Raw genomic sequence first — 17,196 nt, 5'->3', positions numbered from 1 at the left:
CTGATGGAGCCGATTCTTTGACTGAGAAAAAAGTTGTTTTTTTTTAAAGAATATCCCAACCATAAACTCTAAACAGGAAATTTCGCACAAAGCTGCATAAACTATCATCAAATCCACAGTACAAAGCCGTAATGATTAAAGTTGTCAGAGCTAGATGTCTTAACCACAGGTACTCACGAAAAGTACTCGAAGATTTAGAAACAAATTATTCCGATGTTTCCACTGGCTTAGCATGGGCAAAGTAATGAGCAGCATATAAGGAAGAAATTTTTATGTTCCCTAAAGGACACTGTGACCTTGTTACTAATATTTCTAATGAGGCGTGAAAAGACAGATTTCATGTTTTTTTATGGCAGCTATTGCAATGGGTTGTTTGCATATGAAATGTAAGTGCATGTTAAATCTTTTCAAATCGGGCTTTCCAATTTCTCCAGGTAAACAGGTTTTGTCATTTTCGTTCTCTGAAAGGCAAATGTGTCTAGTGAAATGGCTAAGAGTACAAGTTATATTTTTAGATTCCTTAATTATGGAATTTATAAAAGCAAATTTTAAGACGTCAAGAACAAGTTTTCAATAGCAAGTAGCGGCCTTGGGGGGTGGCAAGGTGGGCAACAGCCCCAGGCCCGCTTCTGATGGGGGCCCCGCGATAGGAGATTCCCTTTGTCACCGCTAGGTTCGAAAACCAAACGAGTTCTTATAAACTAGGGCTTGTTGCTCATTATTTCCCGGAATCTATATGATACCAATTACTATGTAAGCTCTTAACAGGACGTATTTGGTTTCGAAATAACGTACAATTGCGACAAAGGCAGCATTATATGACCTGTACTTTCTAATCGGCTATAGGCCTATATAGTTCGTCCATCGTGGGTTCGATGATGACCACTTTGTCATCCAGGGGGCTGAGGGCTTTGCACTGGGGTTTTATGCCTCCTCATGTGTCTGGTGTGACCTATGTGAGCCCCGGAATGTTCGGCCGCACACTGGGCTATTAATAGTAATCGGCTATTACTGTTCAACAGTTTACAATGGCATTAAAACAACAACAACAAAACAAGCTGGGGAGCTAATAATCAGAATCGTTTATTCCGTAAATAAAGAGTCTTACAGTACTGTTATGCCGCATTGCAGTATAAAAAGAATTGGTACGTATACAGTAAATGTACTGTTACTTAAGGGACGAGGGTGTGTGGGCAAGGATTCCTTGTTTGGTACTGCGGCCTAGCTCGAATAGTTATTTCGGCCAATCAGCCTCCAGAAAGTTTGACGATAACGTATTCTTTTCTTTTTCCCTCCAAATAGGCTACTGTGCATATATATTGGGCGGCCGTGTGAAAACCCCGTGTTTCGGTGGAAAAACAAACAAACAAACACAGACGTTTATTTTTTTCATTAGAAAGTCGGATCTGCGAAAGTCAATGGACCACTGTAGCTCCCGTCGTACAGTTTGTTTCTTATACCAAAGACTAAAGTTGTCTGGCACGCTGGCTACTGGAGGCCAATTAGCCAATGGACCTCATTCACCAACCGTAAACAAACAACATTTAGCCACGTGGTGCTCTATCTCTTCTATATATAATTTACGATCTCATGTTTAATTCATGATAGTAGTCACGTGACAGTTTTTTTTTCGTTGTTTTATCAATAAGATCACGTCACTAAATGTTGTTTGTTTACGATTGGTGAATGAGGTCCATTGCTGCGACTGGACATTTGGTACTAAAAATTCAGCCGCACGAGATTTCTGTAAATCACGTTAAAATGTTTGTAAATGTATTAAATGTTTCGGATGTTCCTTCAGAGTTGAAGATGAATATACTTCCTAGTTCAAATCTCCCTCATGACGACGAGGGATGGGAGCGAGCAGGGTATGAACCCGGGACCATCGAGACGACCGAAAAACTGTCAAGCGCGCATACCGCACGGCCATGCGGCCATTGTATATATATATATATATATATATATATATATATATATATATATATATATATATATATATATGCGGCCCCCCGTTCCAAAAATTTTCTTCATGCGGCCCTCGATACAAAAAGGTTGCCCACCCCTCATCTGGACTAACAATAATAAATCTTAATGCTAGAGTGGGAAGTGACAGATTTTTAAAAAACGAGTACAAAATGTAATAAGGGGAATAACTTCAAACATACCGCCACATCTCTCAATAAGTAGAATTTATTTCCCTTGTTTCATACCAAACAAAATAAGTCATTACCAATAATAAATTAACTAATCGGTTTTTTTTTTGTTTTTTTTTGTTGTTTATTGAATCATGGTTTGTTAGGTACAAGAAATAATAGTGTAAAGTTTCAAGAGAATGAGTGCTAAAAAAAAATTGTACCTGGCAGACAGACAGACAGAAATGTTGAAATAAGCTTCGTAACAATACATAGTGAGCAGAGATACATCTGGCAAAGTTTGAATCCAATCGTACCGCTAACAACGCCTGGATAGACGTCTTAGGCAAGCACGTTACACGCCAGACATTGATTTGCATTGGTTTATATTTGATATACGCTCTTCTTGAAGGGGATTGTCTTTGTCGCACTAATATATGCTATTCGGACCACGATAATCAATATTGTCACATCGTAAAACTATTCTCGTGAAATCACAGTAGCATTTAACCAGGCCGAATTCATCTAAGAGAAACACGGGCTGTAAAGAGGCATCATGGCTGAGAGGTGAAGCACTTGGCTGTCAAGCCAGTTGTCTCAAGTTCAAGTTCTATTGGGGCAGCGGGGGTTAAACATGTTCTAAGGAATTCGGGGTGCCTTATCTTGTAAGAGATATTTAACTCATACTTCACTCCTATCGCCCTCAACAACAGACCAACTTAAAGAAGTGAACTTTGCATCATAAGCCGGGCGGACTAAGTATAGGCATAAGTGTATAGCTCGTTTTCTTATTAAATATTAAAATGACCAAACAATGGTGTGCCGGTTTATTAATAATGGAGTCATAGACTCCATTCTATGGCGGATGGCTATGTAACGCTTGATGTATACGGTGTACGGAATCAGTGGCGTAGATAGGGTGGGGAAAAGAGGGGTCTAAATGTGAAAGTCCCCCCCCCGGGGCAACCACTTGAGGGGGGGGGCCCAAATGAATGTTCTAAATTTATTTTACATTGAATATTACGCCACTGCTATGTAATCTAGCTATTCACGTGGAGTCAAAAATACTAGACAGCATTGATCTAGATGATGTTATAGATGTTTTTGCTGCACAGAAAGCACGACGTGAGGCGATATGAATTGAGATTTGTCACTTGTGCATTATGTCACCAATAAACAACGGTATTACTCATTAAAATAGTCTTACTGGGTTTTTTGTGTGTATTAATTTTACTTATATACTGTACCAATTGGAATTTAGACGAATATTTAGTACATACATTATCTCACATCATGATATCAAACGTCAAAATGCAGGGGCCCCTAAAAAGGTTATCACCCCCCCAGGTCTCCGAAATCCCTAGCTACGCCGCTGTACAGAATATGTGAAATATTGACAAACTATGTATTTTATAAGGTTAACAAAAATTTCTGTGCACTATTAAGCCGCTGTAAAATCAAATTGTTAAGCACTTCTTTTTGTAGCGCAAAGTCATTTTTATTATTTAGTTTGCGACATGTCGTCCTTGACATTTGTTTATTTCAGAATCTCTCACTTATCTCCCTCTTATTACTCTCTTAGATTTATCTTTACGTTACCTTTTATCGTCCCAACTGTTCTCCTCACCGCTTACTCTTCTTTTTCTATGTTTGTACTTTATTGCTTAAATTCAGAGAACAGTAAACTGGATCTTAATCAAAATGCAAATAAAGAGGAGATAAAAGTGTCAAAATTGATCTAATCCCTAATTATGACCACATCCAAGCCAAGAAACTGAAATGATCTGTAGAATTCGTCTCAATGAACAAGTATTCGCGGGCAAAAGGAATGTGTGCTATGTGTGGTGGAGGGTGCTTTGTGCGGCCCTTATAATAATTTTTTAATATATATATATAGCCTGTGAACAAATCCATTGGAGTAGCCGGTGAATAATGCTAGGTAATTATAAAGTTGTTCGATTTGACTGGAATTTGTTAAACAGCTTTATTCTCATTTCAGATTTTTTTTTCTTAGAACATTCGCTTGAGAGATTCATGTCAATCAAATATTATTCAAATTATGATAGGTTAAAACAAATTCAAAATTCAGACCTTGTGTTCCATGGGGCAGAAAATTTAAAAGCTTATAATGTCATCCGATGGCCAACGGTTAACGTGAGTGTCATGTGGGCAGCATAAAGGCCTGTCGCCTTGACTTCCCCCAATTAAAATCAGGTTGCTATTTATTGGTGAAATCAGGGACGTTCTTAACATCCTGAAGTTCAAAATCCCAATATTACCAAGGTTACGACGAGAAGAGGGAGTGTTCGTTTTTTTTTATAGCGGTGTAGAATGGTCTGTCACGTGGGTGAGAGTGGAACGGGATACAAATCAGAGACGCGAGGAGTAAAGACGTGTTTTGTATATGTGTTACATTTCGCTTCAATATCATTTCCATTCTTAACTAATCTTAACTATTAGATTTATATCTCCTCTCAAGTTGAATCTACTTATATTGGCAATAAAATTGATTGAAATGTTAGTTCCTAAAATTATAATACGCCTGCATCGATTTAGTTGTAATAACTAGAGGAGCTAAACCCAACAACCGACTATCACAATCGGGTTTCGTATTCATGACCCCTCGGCTCTGAAGCTTAGCGCTTCACTTCTCGGTCAGCGTGGCCTGCATTTAAAAAAATCAATTATATTTATTTTTAAGGTAGCCCCCCCCCCTTTTTTTTTTGTTCCCTTCGAGACATCTTCTAGATAAACATCTTCAGAAAAACTTTATTTAGATTACTCCTTGAGACATGTTTCTATTCTCTTTAAAAAGGCTTCAAGTGTGTTTCCAACCGGGAGAGTAATGATGACTAATTTAGCTGAAGATATCTTTGGAAAGCATATACATCTAGGCTACATATAATCACTACATTCTAGACGTTTTCAATGCAGGAGACTGTTTTAAAAAGATATTATTCTGGAAGTTTGACACGTTGGTGTCATTTTGTTTGGTAATAGTTTAAATGTGCGGTGGCTGTCTGATGTAAACCTCTTGACTTTCGAACCGATGGGTCCAGGGTTCAAATCCTGGGATTTTTAATTTCCTGTTCTTTAGTGCACCTGAGTCCACCCAACTCTAATGGGTACCCAAAATTAGTAGGGGAATAGTAAAGGCAGTTGGTCGTTGTGTTGGCCACATGACACACTCGTTAACCGTGGGCAACAGAAACAGACGACTTTTACGTCAACTGCCCTATAGATTGCAAGGTCTGAAAGGGGAACTTTACTTTACTTATTAATTTGCAATATACATTTTGATACAAAAAAGACTTAAAGCCTAGAGGCTTTTCCGATTTTTTTAACACACCTCTAAAATTATAAACTAATTATCTGGTAACTGATCTTTTAAAAATCATCACGGTTGAATGATTCCTCGTCCTAATTTCATCCTACAGTATATAGATCAATACCTTTTTAAACAAAAATGAAACAGTCGTCTCCCCTCCTTCTTAGAACTTCCACCATGTTACCCAGTGACTCACTATAGCAGGGTTACGCCGTAAGACTCGTGGTGTATTGATTTCATGCATGTGCATAGGTTTTATTGACACTTAATGCGCAGGTTGGGTAACACTTGATCAAGGCAGAGCTAAGGAGGAGTAATCGCTGAACAAGACAGCTAGTACTTCACGACAACAACAAAATTAAGCATCCTTCACAATAGAGAGTACCATTAAAAGATCACAGACCTATTTGTAGAGAGCACAGGCCTATATACGACTACGTCCACTGGGTTTTTTCGCGATAAGCTAAGCAATGTGAAGGGTATATACTAAATTGAACTTTACTGTAGCAAACGCTAGACTAGAGACAACTTTGACATTTTTTTTTGTGCTACAGATGTAGCCGCTTAGAAAATGTTTTGCAGGGCTAAAAAAGAAATGGAAAAAAATGATCATAAACTTTTCAAAAAAAAAAAGTAAATTGTAACAACACGTCATTTATTTTGTTCACCGCATACACCAAAAAACTAGCTATAATTTGTTTCACGCCAGAGATGAAAATCTCTAGCCTATGAGAGCTAGATACACACAAAAATGAAGGCTAGTTTTTTACCACAGACCTATATATACTTCTATGTCCAAGTTTGTTTGTTTGTTTAAACTTGGCAGCAATTTCATTAGTTGGTTCAAATTGTGTATGTACTAATAATCTACCTCATAAAACAAAAGGATTTTTTTTCAACGCTTCGCACATAACTGTCTATGTTTGCGTTTATATGATTCGAATATCCGTTATTACATATTTATTTTAGACAAAGTTATATCAACTCATTTTTGTCTGTCTGTCTGGTACAAATCTTGTACACGTTTGTTCTCCATTTCCCATTTTCGGATCAAGTTGAAACTTTTGCATAACTATTCATTGTCGATGCCAACACGCGAATCCAGAAAAACAAAAAAAAAAAACAAAGTTACTTAATTAGTGCTAATAATGAATTTTATTTTATAAGGAAAGGGGAATAAATCTCGTAGTATTTTTGGAATGGCAGTAATTGTGTGGTTCTTTTACTAATATAAGCGTGTTTTTTTTTTTTTTTTTAAGTTTTTATTTTTTACTTGTTCGGCAATGAATATTCAAGAATCAATCCTTAATGAAAAATTAAAATCTCAGCCATAATAATAAGCAATGTCTTCGAGTATTTCACTTAGCTGTGAAGTCCTAGCTGTCACCTACATCATCAGCCACTCCAGCCACCTCCGCGAGCGATTGAATCATTGTCTGCCGGTGGCTGATTAAGTTCTATTTTCACCTTTACGTCTTAGTATCGGTAAAGCCGATCATGTATATTTTAAATTAAAATAAATGTATTCAATATGGCCTTAAGCATGTTTGGGCTAAAATCAACCAAACTACACGCAACACGCGGACGATTTTTTTTTAACCAAAAAAATAAATAAATAAATACCTAGATCAAGTTTGCAACATCAACATAAATCATGCGCTTCTTACATGTACGTATTCTGACATTCAAAGTAGATAGGTAAAGAAGTATATAATCATGGATCTTGTTTACATTACTTGCCAATAATCATACAATCTTTTTTTTGTCCAAAAATAAGGTATGAATCTAACAAATACCACGTGATATTTTGATACATTCCATTACCTTCGGTTCAAGGACATGCACTAATTGCACTTTATATTATTTTTCTCAATAGAGGCCTGCATTTCCACAAAATAGTTTATTATGTTAAGATTGCGTTGATCTTTTTGGGATATGTAATATTAATTATAATGTAAAACAATAGAAATATGCCTAACTATCGGGTCTATATAACCACATGTTGAAAAAAATCAAACCAATATTCCTACCCGAATCGGCAAAACAAAAGATAATCCGGATCTGTACGGGGAACGAAACGCAGCCACGTTTACACTCAGGCAAAAGAAACTGTATTAAAGACTATCAAACTTTTTCAAACCTTCAAGTGTCTATTCAATGTACGTCCCACATTCGCTGGGCCAGTTTATTATGTCGAGACGCGTATCCAGACTGAATGGGGCATTGTACAGTTTATAGAGTTGCTAAACTAACGTCGACAAGCCTCGCCAGATCCGAGTCACAGGTCTCTCTTCTCCTCTCCCCCCCTCCCCCAAATTCGCATTTTGGATAATGAAAACGGTGGGTCGAACCAGAGAGAGAGAGAGAGAGAGAGAAGGTGGGAGAGACGATGGGTGCGAGAAAGAGAGAGTGACAGAGAGAGAGTGACGAATAGAAACAGAAAGTGAGAGAGAGAGGGAGACAGAGAGATAGAGAATGAGAGGGTGCGTTTTGAAAGAATGCCAGTACATTGGATCCGACCTCAACATCAAGTCCACTAAATACCCAGCTCTCGGAGCAAATAATTCAAGTGTTAAGAACTAAAAACAACGGGAGACGACTCCAACTGTTCATTTTACAACAACCAAGACTTAAAGAACTTTATTAGACTTAACTCTCAAGCAAACTCTATACACCAGTGATTCCGAAAGTGGTCTATATAGACCCCCAGGGGTCTACGAAGACTTACAAGGGGTCTACAAAAGCGAAAAAATAAATTGAGGCTCTATGAGATGTCCATGGGGGTCTACGATTTCATATAAGTTGTTTAATTTTAACATCCCACTAATGTAATTCTTTTAATACTTTTATACACTAATATATTATTTGTACCTGAGTTAATCCTTTAAATATTTATACTGCTATTCAGGCGAAAAATTGTTGCATTTAATTTCAATACTTATTTCAATAAATTAATTTTATCTACATGTAACTATTATTTAACAAAAAGAAAGACTGGACAGCGTTGATTATTTAAAATTGGGATTCATTCTTTCTTTGTCAAAGAAGCGTTTGCCTTTTTATGACAATATGAAACTAATAACGCTGCAGGATCATTTGAAACAATGCCACACTGACAAAATAGATAAAGATTTTAAAAACTTTCGAACACTCAAAGATAAAGTTCAGAATAGACCCACAAAATCTCTCTTGCACACCATATAGAGAAGATAGTGGTTTGTGAGCGTCTTACAATATCTCTTTACTTATAGCAAAATACAGAAAACACAATGGGGAAAACATTGATTTTAATCAGCCGTAGTAGTTTTAAAAACTGTTTTACACAAACCTACATTAGATATTATTAAAACAATTTCTTTAAGCAACAATACAGTTCAATGGCACATTGGTGGCAAGAGTTACATACACAATTAAAGGCTTCTTATGTAATTCTTTGTAAACGACATACATACAGTGACTTGGATCAGCGGTATCACAGGCTCTGACAGAATGTAGTGATGTGTGCTGAAAACTGCCTAAGGGCCGCCGGCTCCTTATTTTTAACAGGGTTGACCCACGAAACGTTTCCCGTGTTTGGGTATAACTGCAAGGCAGCAGAGGTGAGCAGCAAGCCAAGGCTAATGAGCCCTTCCTGCTCAAAGTTACTGGTTTTGGCGCCAGATACTCACCTTCGCCCCTTCTCCTTTTAAAACAGTTCTGCTCACCCAATATTTGAGCCACAAGTGAAAGATCAAGAAATACACATGAAACTGCACTTTGCGAAAACTTTTAAAATGATACATAAGGCAAATTAATTAATTGATTAATTAATATGTAATGTTTGATGACTACATCATAGAACAACAAATGCCTATATGAAACATAATATCCGTAGCAAAGGATAATAGACTTTCAAAAAAACAACAACAAAACAAAACATCCCCTGTGTGTTTGGTGATTCCAGTGATAAATATTAATTGTTATTTTAATTTGTTTACATTAGAATGTTACGAATAAACAAGATTACAAAGAGAGTTTGTGTTACACAAACTCAGAGGCGGCCCCCGTCGAAGTCGGATCCCTGTCGGATCTGCATATTCGCAAATAATATTCAAGAGGTGATTTAATTTTGATGTAAAATGTTTTACACGTTTCGGATGTTCCTTCAGAGTTGAAGATAATTACTTCCTAGTCCAAACCTCCCGCAGGACGACGGGGGATGGGAGCGGGCAGGGTTTGAACCCTGGGCCATCCATAAATCTGAACGACAGTCCAGCGCGCAAACCGCACGACCAGGCAGCCATCCGATGGTCAAAAGTAATAATGTTTCAAAGATTCATTTGCCGTAAATTTAAATTTAATAAAAAAATAGTAGATTAGTTTTAGTATATTAAAACATTACAATATTGATCAAAACGTTTGGAAATGAAAATCTACACTTTTTTTTTACACTTTAAGTTTAGAAATTGAAATTCTACATCTTAATCTAGTCTATTTTAGTCTAAACTAGATCTAGTAATTCTAGATCTAGACTCTAAAATAATTTTAATTAGAATATAAATCCAGATCTAGATATACTGTAATAAAAATCTAGATCTAGTTTAAAAAATCTAGATTAGATCTAAATCAAGATATCATTCCTTTTTTAAACGCGAGTCACATAACGAGGCTTAATAAACATTACTATACCGAGTTCTTTTTTCATTTCATTTGAAGAATTAATTCCATATAACGTCAGAGGGAAAAAAAACACTACGTCACACGGCCTAGCTAGACTAAAAATCGCCTTCATCTATAAGAGCCATTTATCGAGTGTTCATAGACTTTGGTGCACCGAGTGCGTTCTTTAAGCATTTCATTTAAAGAATTCATTCCATATGACGTCAAAGGAAAAAAAAAACACTACGTCACACGGCCTAGCTAGACTAAAAATCGCCTTCATCTATAAGAGCCATTTATCGAGTGTTCATAGACTTTGGTGCACCGAGTGCGTTCTTTAAGCATTTCATTTAAAGAATTCATTCCATATGACGTCAAAGGAAAAAAAAAACACTACGTCACACGGCCTAGCTAGACTAAAAATCGCCTTCATCTATAAGAGCCATTTATCGAGTGTTCATAGACTTTGGTGCACCGAGTGCGTTCTTTAAGCATTTCATTTAAAGAATTCATTCCATATGACGTCAAAGGAAAAAAAACACTACGTCACACGGCTTAGTTAGAATAAAAATCGCCTTCATCATTACGAGCCTTTTATCGAGTGTTCATAGACATTGGTGCACCGAGTGCGTTCTTTTAGCATTTCATTTAAAGAATTCATTCCATATGACGTCAAAGGAAAAAAAAAACACTACGTCACAAGGCCTAGCTAGACTAAAAATCACCTTTATCAACACGAGCCATTTCTCGAGTGTTCATAGACATTGGTGCACCGAGTGCGTTCTTTTAGCATTTCATTTAAAGAATTCATTCCATGTGACGTCAAAGGAAAAAAAAACACTACGTCACACGGCTTAGTTAGACTAAAATATGTTTTCATTAATACAAGCAATTTTTTCGAGGGTTAATAGACATTGGTGCACCGAGTGCGTTCTTTTAACATTACATTTAAAGAGTCCATTCATATGACGTCAAAGAAAAAAAAATCCATTACCTCACAATAGGCTAGTACCGGTACCATAAAAAAAAATGTCTTTATTTACACGAGATATTTAACGAGGGTTCATAGACATTGGTGCACTGAGTTCTAATAGATATTATTTAAAAAGGATCAAAGCCACATTGTTTTTGCGTTTTGTCTGTCAGTCGGTCTGTCCGTTATCTTGATATAAAAAAAAACAACTAAAAGTTATTAAAAATTGATTAACCTTTATTTTACGTTTCAAAACATCGCAATAATTTTTAGGTATGAACACAATTGAAAAGTTTATATAATAGATTGTTCCGGATGTTTGTATAAATAGTAAAAGAAAAAGAGAATTTCAGATAAATGTAATACCGTTAATTAAATTTTTTGGATGGTCTCGTATAAAAATTAGATGTACTACAGCCACGTGGAGAGATTTTCATACCTTACTTTGGTGTTTGGATTCTGTTTTCCTTAAAAATCGGAACATAATATTAACGATAATTAGATTTTTTAATGTTTTAGGTAGAAAGTTAAATGTACTGTAAGAGAGTAGTGAGTTAAAATATTTTTCATAAAAATCCGTAAAAACATTATTTCGTAAATGAGAAGATTATTTGTTTATTAATTAGAAGAGGGAGTTCAAACAATTATTTGGCGTTAGTAGATTTTTAAATAAATTCGGAAATTTCTGGCGACGATTTGTAAGAAACAAAATCCGGAACTTTCTTTATCGATTACAAAACTTCTATGTTATGTTTTACAAGAAAATTAAATGTCTAAAAAGTAATTTTCAGTAATCAATTCTAGTAAATTACTTTTTTTAAAAGCCTTATGCGATTTCAAACAATCATTAGGCATAATTCATGTTTTATAAAACAATATCCGGAACATTTTTACAATTAATGAAATATAAGTCAGTATAGAGATTATGATTTAGCATTAATATGCTATTTACATAAAAAACGGAACAATATATTATTGATAATGTATTTTTGCAACGTTTAAGCATGGAAATGGAATGTAATATAAGTTAGAAGAGCAAACAAACATTTGTTGGCGTTGATTAGTTTTGCACAAAAAAATCCGGAACAATCAATTTTAGATACTTAAAACTATTGAGATGTTATGGGAGGAACATTAAAGGGTAAATCAGATTTTCAATAGCTTTTAGAGTTCTAGTTTTTTAAATCTAATCGTGACGGACAGACCGACCAACAGACAAAACGCACAAAAATAAGCTTCTTTTATTCGGATGGGGGCACTAAACAAAAAATAAATAAAATCTGATTTTTTAAAAAAGTTTAAGGAATTGGTTTAGCACCTGATCATGTTGCGACGTTACGCTACTGCACGAAAATCGCTGCATAAAAAGTCCATTTAAAAAAATGTGCGTGATATTTACATAAAAAGTGCATTATTAGCCTTTATAAACAAACAGAAATGTTTTCTTTTAATTTTAGCAACTAGTTGACCAGAAAAAACGTCTTTAACTATTATTTATATTTGTTGTAAACATTTCCTGTACATTTTTAAAATATATTTGACTTAGTGATACTAAAAATACACAAAAATTGTCCATCTTTGTTAGCATATTGTAACATTGCCTCCCTTACATTTACGTAATTATTTTAGAATTGGTGTATTTTTATGAAAAAATCGCTTGCATAATTAATTTTATAAATTAAACGGTTTGCTTTTAGAAAACCAAAAGTAGCCGTTGCACCTAAACTTTTCATGCCGGATTTAATGATGAAATAATATTTTTCATATCTCTTCTAGTTTTCGAGATCTGAGTGTGACAGACGGACAGACGGACATTTTGCACAAACCTAATAGCGGCTTTTTCCCCTTACGGGGGCCGCTAAAAAAGACAAATCTCTGTAACTTTAAATGTAGCTTTAAATTACTTTTTCATTCTTACACCCACTACAGTTAGAAATTAGTTTTAAAAAAACATGGCAAGGGGGTCTACGAGACAAAAAAGTTTGGAAACCACTGCTATACACGAACAAACCTTATGTAATCTTTATTCTTCAATAATCTTACATACATATAACTTCTTTAAAGAAAAAAAAACCTTTAAAAAAATACTTTCAAACTCGTTAAAACATGTTTTTTTTTAAAATACTTGTTATATTTATTTATATATTTATAGCCCTTTAGAAAACAGTGTCTTCTTTTATGCTAAAATGCCAGTAAAATGACAAAATATGTTGGTCGAAATCGGGTCTTCATATCCAGGTAAAGCACTCATCCTTAAATTATCGCGCCCAAAGACGAAGCTCTACATTTATGCAATACAGTCAATTGGAAAACTCAAAAGCACAATTTAGATAATACCTGAATTGATCAATTTGTTCTTAAAAGACATGGGCGTAGCCGGGGGAAAAAAAAAGGGGGGGGGGAAGGTGTTCCAGGATTACAATGGATTAGTTGCCTCTTTCTCCTCAATTTCAATGTAGTGTGATAACGATTCCTTGCCTGCTCCCCCCCCCCCCAATCAAGTCTGAGCTCTTATGGTAAGTGTTTGATAACGCAAACTTAATTTAATGTAATGTGATTTTGTTCTCACGGCAGGGAATTTTCCATCATTTGGGGGCCCGATGGGGCTTGACCTTTTTTGGGCCCCCCTGCATTTTGCGTAATAATTAATATTTAATGTAAAAAAACCCACTCATTTAAGGGTGGGGGCCCGGGGGGATTTCCAAATTCTCTCCCTCCTCCCCCCCCCAAACCGAGCGACGCCATTGTCTCATGGAGTTTCTTGTCAAGTACATGCCATGTTTGTGACGCTAACCAGGAAATGGATTTAATATCCGTCATTTGTTGTAGCTGATTTCAGCGAATTGAGTGCTTCAGCAGACGATAACATGTGCAACATTTTTCTGTAATATCTCCCTTTCTCCTTTCGGTTCAGGATCCCAAGTTCAAGAGTTCATGTGCCAGATTGGCGTTTCAAACAAGCACAATACCCTTCTCCCCACCTACTTTTTTTTTGTCTCGTTGTTTAAGCCCGACTCCTGAGCTGACAATTTAGACCATAGTCCAACTGTAGATCTAGGTCGGTAGTGATTCAGCTATGTTATATTTCTACTTCGGAAAATAAATGAATTACAAAGCAAATAGAAACTTTGTCACATTAAACTGGAACAGAAACCTGGCAACATTTTTTTTTTAAACAAGAGCAGACTACAAGTTTAACGGTCTCCAGAATTCTAGATCTCGCAGAAGTAAGATAATGTTGAATTAAGCTTTTTTATATTTGGACGGGTGGGGGAATATTTTAAGCGCTTGGCCTCAGAACCGAGGGGTTTAGAGTTCGGATATCTATGAAGGCTGGGATTTTGATGTTCGTGATTTGTAGGACGCCCTTGATTGCCCCCCCCCCGCTCAAAATATATTTGGGATATTCAGTTATCTAGAGTAATCTTCTCACATTGAATTTCTTCTGGCTACTGGTCAAGTAGAAACAGATGACCTTTACATCACCTGCCCTATAGATCACAAGGTCTGAAAGGAAAACTTTACTACTGGTCAAGTAAGGAGGCTGAGCGGTAAAGCGCTTGACTTCTGAACCGGAGTCCCGGGTTCGAATCCGGTGAAGACTGTTTTTTTTTAATTGTAGGATCTTTGGGCGCCTCTGAGTCCACCCCGCTTTGTTGGTTACCTGACAATAGTTGGGGAAAAGTAAAAGCGGTTGGCCATTGTGTTGGCCACATAACACACAATATCGAAGCGTTCAGAGATATCAATTGAATGAAAGAAAAAAAACAACACCACCACCAGGTTCAGAAAGGAGAAATACATTACTTAACTCTTTCTCTCCTAATTGACGATGCCAACATAAGGCCAAATTGAATTTTGAATTTATAAACTTTAATTTGTGCTGTGTAAAAAGAGCACGCATTCCCCTATAATTCGATATATCATTTTCTGATAAACAAAAAAAAGTTATTGAAGTTTAATCATAACAGGGTAGTGAGAATACAAATTAGCAAAATGAATAATTCTATAGAAATGGGGAAAATAATTACGGAGAGAAAGAGTTAATTCAAAAAAGAGCACCGGCATAAATTGGCTATCTTTAAAACTCACTGTTCCTTCTGATTCTCTCTCTCTCTCTCTCTTTCGTACATAGCGCGTTATTTGCTATGTTGAAATCTACCCACCTCTAGATCTAGATTATTCTAGATCCTTTTTAACCCTCTCACCCCTATCTATTACAAACTAGATGTAGACGACCCACAGCAAGACACGTGTTCCGCTTGACCTATAACCTACAAAAATTTACATGAATTGAAAAGCGCTAACATACCGTGTATGGCTTAACAAAAATAGATCTAGTCACCTGGAGTAAACAAAGATCTAGATTTGTTATTACTAGATCAGAGTTTTAAATATCTATGACAAAAACAATATATGCATGTATTTATAGAGATATATGTATACATATAAATGTGTGTGTGTGTGTGTGTGTTTAGGGTTGGCCTTAGATAATCGGAGGCCCTAGACCAGCGGTTCTCAACCTTTTAAGCTCGGCGACCCTTTTTACCACCCCCCCCCCACTCTGCCGCGACCCCCCCCCCACCCCCGACACACACATACAACAACAGAAGAGTAGACAATAGCAATCCATATTTTCGATGGTCTTAAGCGACCCCTGGCAAATAGTCAATCGACCCCCAAGAGGGTCGCGATCCACAGGTTGGGAACCCTTGCCCTAGACGAAGTGAATTCGGTACCCCCAAATGAAATATAATAGAGAAAAAAAAGCGGAAAAAAATAAAAATAAAGCCTAACAATAGGGACCCGTTTCGCTATTTCTTCTCTAAAAGAAAAATTGTTTTGAGTCTTTTGTGAGGTCCCACCAATCGGAAGCCCTAGGTGGCTTCCTAGTTTGCCCATGCCTAAGGCCGGTCCTCTTATGTGACTAAAACACAGACCTAGATATATATGCCTAAAACTTGCCTCCCAAAGCTATCCGGCCTGCAGTCTCTATAATGAACTTTTACAAAGCTTATATCAACTCTGGTAAAAAGTGTGTAGGCCTATACGTTATTTCTCCCACACCTAATCTCGGATCAAGGTGAAACTTCGCACAATTAATAATTGATATAGACAAAACATGAATAAATTTTAAAAAAACCAACAAAACACCAATTAGACAAGTAATTACTGGCAACTCATTATTTTGTTTAATACCAACAAGAGAAACTAATACTTCAGTTACACTTCAGTATTCCACAGATATGGCTAAATTTGTTGTCTTTAGCTCCCTTAAATAATTGTTAAGGCTATTTCTCCCCTCGGTTGATATAACAATGGGGTATATTGTTATTTTAGACAACTTCCATAACCGCTTAATCTCCAAGCTTAGGTTCTCATATTTTCTTTGTTTTTCCATTTCCATGTTTCTTATATCATGGGATACTGGTACGACACTGTCAACAGTGGTAGCCGTTTTTTTTTTCTTTCTTGTCAATAAACAGCAGATCAAGGCGATTAAAATACACCGTTATGTCAGTCTAAATAGGTCTATCCTAGTAGGCTATAATAGGTGATCAGTAGACTCCAGAACCTTTTGTGGCGAGCATTTGTAATAAGAAGGAATATTCTTATTGATCACATTATGCGACAAAGCCAAGTGCTGGTGTATTAATTTTGCAACTTGGTCATGGCGACCTAGGTAGGCAGATTCCGATAGGGCTGAACATCCTGCCATTGCGTGTTCAATTGACTCACCCACATTTCCACATTTTCGGCAGTTGACAACAGTATTGAGTTTAAGGATAGGCGTCTCGTAAATTTTTTGTCCTAATTACTCTGTCCTGTATTGCTGTAACAAAGCCTTCAGTTTCAGGTTAGAGATGACCTCCTTTGAGCCATGCTAAGGAAGCAGCCTTGTCAATGTTGTCCCCATCTAATGAAGCCGGAAATTTGCCGTGGAGTGTTTTTTTCTTCCCATTGGCGAATCTCATGCCCTACGTCGTCCAAACCGATATTGACATCAGCATTGTGTGAATGTGAGGAATGAGGGAAATGTACGCGATGTATGCGTGATACCCTTTAGGCACTTAGCAAACAAGCACAACTCAGGAGGATCACGCGACGCTCGACATGAGAAGACA

At 36.5% G+C, this 17,196-nt stretch overlaps 2 protein-coding genes across 7 annotated transcripts in view; one reads left to right on the top strand and one right to left on the bottom strand.

Annotated features, from left to right (window-relative positions):
* The window catches only part of LOC129928052 (uncharacterized), a 235,825-nt gene that overhangs the window by 105,935 nt on the left and 112,694 nt on the right, over positions 1 to 17,196 (top strand). The gene's annotated exons all lie outside the window — the stretch shown is intronic.
* LOC106071649 (uncharacterized) overlaps positions 1 to 17,196 on the bottom strand; it is a 36,662-nt gene that overhangs the window by 17,746 nt on the left and 1,720 nt on the right. Inside the window, exon 1 of one of the 6 annotated variants that reach the window (XM_056040101.1) lies at positions 7,601 to 7,725. The exons of 2 other annotated variants lie outside the window; for them this stretch is intronic. The gene's annotated coding sequence lies outside the window, so the exon portion shown is untranslated. Of the gene's footprint in view, positions 1 to 7,490; positions 7,726 to 17,196 lie in introns of those variants that run through there. 3 more of the 6 variants (XM_056040102.1, XM_013231823.2, XM_013231842.2) reach the window with 3 other exon arrangements.

The sequence above is a fragment of the Biomphalaria glabrata genome, chromosome 9, assembly GCF_947242115.1.
Source record: "Biomphalaria glabrata chromosome 9, xgBioGlab47.1, whole genome shotgun sequence".
In the NCBI taxonomy this organism is placed as follows: domain Eukaryota; kingdom Metazoa; phylum Mollusca; class Gastropoda; family Planorbidae; genus Biomphalaria; species Biomphalaria glabrata.
Note: the sequence above shows the minus strand (reverse complement) of the source record. Positions and strands in the feature narration are given on the sequence as shown.